This window comes from Aptenodytes forsteri, unplaced genomic scaffold, assembly GCF_000699145.1.
Source record: "Aptenodytes forsteri isolate BGI_AS27 unplaced genomic scaffold, ASM69914v1 Scaffold34, whole genome shotgun sequence".
NCBI lineage: Eukaryota > Metazoa > Chordata > Aves > Sphenisciformes > Spheniscidae > Aptenodytes > Aptenodytes forsteri.
In genome coordinates, this window is record NW_008795038.1 from 89,607 (window position 1) to 92,550 (window position 2,944).

Here is a 2,944-nt window from a genome sequence, read left to right on the forward strand (position 1 = left end):
CTGCAGGCCTGGGGACCAGCGGCCCGGAGCTGCAGCTTGTTGTGTACCCATCTGCGGGTGCTGTTGGCGACGGGTGCTGCAGAATCGGTGCGGACTGACCCAGGAGGCGGCTCCGCCTCACCAGGCGCACGGGTGCCCTGGGGCACGTCCAGCGAGGGAGGCCGGTCCCTCCCCCTGCTCCGGGCGAGGACCCTGCCCTGCCCGCGGAGGGGACGGTGGGGACGGCAGGGCTGAGCCTCACCGTCCTCTGAGGGCACAGCCCGACCCGCAGCAGCTCCGGGAGGACAGAGGCTGGGAGAGGGTTAGTGCCGGAGCCTGCAGTGCAGGTTCTACCCTGCACAGATCCACTGCAGCTCTCCCCCAGCCCTGCCTCAGCTGTGTGCCCAAAAAGCTAATCCCCACGAGCACGTCAAACCCGGGGCTGGGCCACCCCTTGCCATGTCTGAGGGGGACGCGATGGCTGCTGTGGTCCCCAGCACCGCTGGTGCTGCTGCGGGTGGCGGGTGACAGCCCGACCCGCAGCAGCTCCGGGAGGACAGAGGCTGGGAGAGGGTTAGTGCCGGAGCCTGCAGTGCAGGTTCGACCCTGCACAGATCCACTGCAGCTCCCCCAGCCCTGCCTCAGCTGTGTGCCCAAAAAGCTAATCCCCACGAGCACGTCAAACCCGGGGCTGGGCCACCCCTTGCCATGTCTGAGGGGGACGCGATGGCTGCTGTGGTCCCCAGCACAATGTCTCGCTGGTGCTGCTGCGGGTGCCACGGGAGCTGGAGGGCCGCGACCTCCCTGTCGGTCCTTGACCACAGCTGTCCCATACAGCTCCCACCCTGCTGCCCGCCGGGTCTGTGCTGCTCCGGGGGTGCAAACAGCTCTGCAACCATCCCAGCTGCTGCAGCAAAAGGCAGGGGGAGCCGTCCCACCGGCATGTCCCCGGACGCCAGAGGCATCCCAGCTCGGGCTGCTGCGGCTCAGTGAGGGCTGTATCCACCATCCTGAGCAGGGAGGGTGAGGTGGGCGTGCAGGTCCTGCTGCCTCCATGCTGCCTCACTCCTCTGAGCCCCCTCATACCTCCCCTGGGGTTTGCTCTTGTTTCATCCTGATCTTTATCACCGCCTGGAATGTATTTCAGGATGTTTTGACTTGCAGTCCCAAGGTTTTAGCAGCCACTGAATTTAAATCTCTAAACTGCTCCTGGAGAGCATCCAACCCTGACAGGAAAAACAGCGTCCCTTCAGCAGGACTGTATATGCCCGTGCATACACGGGCACCTCCCACCCCACGCGCCTGCGGGGTGCAGGGGGAAATGAGCGTTCAGAGGCGCGCTCGCCTCCATTTCCAGCCCTACGACAGCCTGGGAAGAGCGCTGCCTTTCTCGGTGGGAATTTCCTGGTGAAGGATTTCTTCTCCCTGCAGAGCAGTTGCCTGCAAAGCTGCGTTTTCCCCAGGGCTGAGCCTGCTGCGGGTCACAGGGGAATAGCTGGTTTGACAGTCCCAGAGCTGACGGAAAGCCACGGGCTTCCCAAAACTCCAGCGGGCTGCATGCCACGTTCACCGGCATGCGGCTGGCACAGCTGGAGGCCAAGCAGGGTGAAGAGAACCAGAGCCAAGGCTCCCTTGGATGATACCTGCTCACAAGCCCCTGGCCGGATGGCTCCATTGCCTCTATCCCTGTGTCCGCTTCTCCCCGCCCCATGGAGCAGAGCGTGGGCAGGCACTAGGCCAGGGTGCGGGCAGGGAGGCTGGGGAGGCTGAGGCGCCAGGCTGCCTGCGCACAGTGCCCACAGCCCTGCCTCTCCCCATACCCAGCAGCGCCAGCGGGATGTGGGCTGAGATACGGGGCAAGAGGCAGGAGAGACACAGGCACCTAGGAAGCACGTGACAGACGGGCACTTTGCAGAGGGTGCAAGCAGCAGGAAAGCCCTTTGGAGCCTTTCCCCATCCCTCCGCCCCTTCCCGGCCCCGGCAAACGTGACTCATAAGCCAGGCATCCACCCTGGCCTCGAACACCCTCTGCACCCACTGCTGGAGCACGCCCACCCGCTCCCCAGGCCCTGCCAGCCCCCACGCTTGGGGCACAATGGGAACAGCCTGCCTGGAGGTTGGCCCAGCCTGGTGATCACTGACTGGGGACCCCAGTGTTCGGAGAGCAGGCGTTCACCAAAACAGCAGGATTCCGCCCCAAACTCCTTCCCCATGGCCTGGCCCACCCCCAGGACACAGAGCTGTGCTGCATGAGGCCCTTTGCCCCTTGGGGCAGGCACTCCAGGATCCCAGCAGAGCCCACGGATCATGGCCAGACAGCGTGGGGTGAGGCTGTTTGGGGAGGGGAGAAAGGCAAAGGCCGTACCCCTTCGGGGAGACAGGAGCCTGGTGAGCAGCCTTCCCCATGCTGGCACCGCAAGATGTGGGACCAGGCAGCCCACGCCCACAGCCCTGTGCCCATCTGGTTGTGCCCCGGCACTGCCTCAGACCCTGCTGCCACAGGATGCCGAGCGGCTGAGCAGTGCCGCACATGCGTTTGGCCACGGCTGTCCTGGCATCTTCAGGGCCACAGGGCGAGGTGCTGCGTGCGCAGCCCCGCACCTCGAGCGGATATAGCTGTGATAAGGCAGGGAAGGGCAGCGGAGCTGCCCGGGTTGGGCCATGGTGGCACCGGCTACTGCAAATATTAGCTTTAGCCCCACACAGGTTGCGGGCTCCCGGGAAGGTTTCTCCCCATGGCAGCCAGCTCCCAGCTGGGGCTGCCAGCCCACATTCACGTCTCCAGAAAAGCGGGTCTTGTCTCCTTCTAAACCCTCAGACCGAGGGCCCAGGCACAGGGGTGGGGGCTGAGGGCTGGCAGCTCCTGGGGCACAGAAGCCCCTTTCAGGGCCTCTGCGCAGCCTGTGCTGCAGGCATCCTTGGACACCCTGGGGAGGGAGGAGGGCTGCAGATCCCCCCCCCCCCA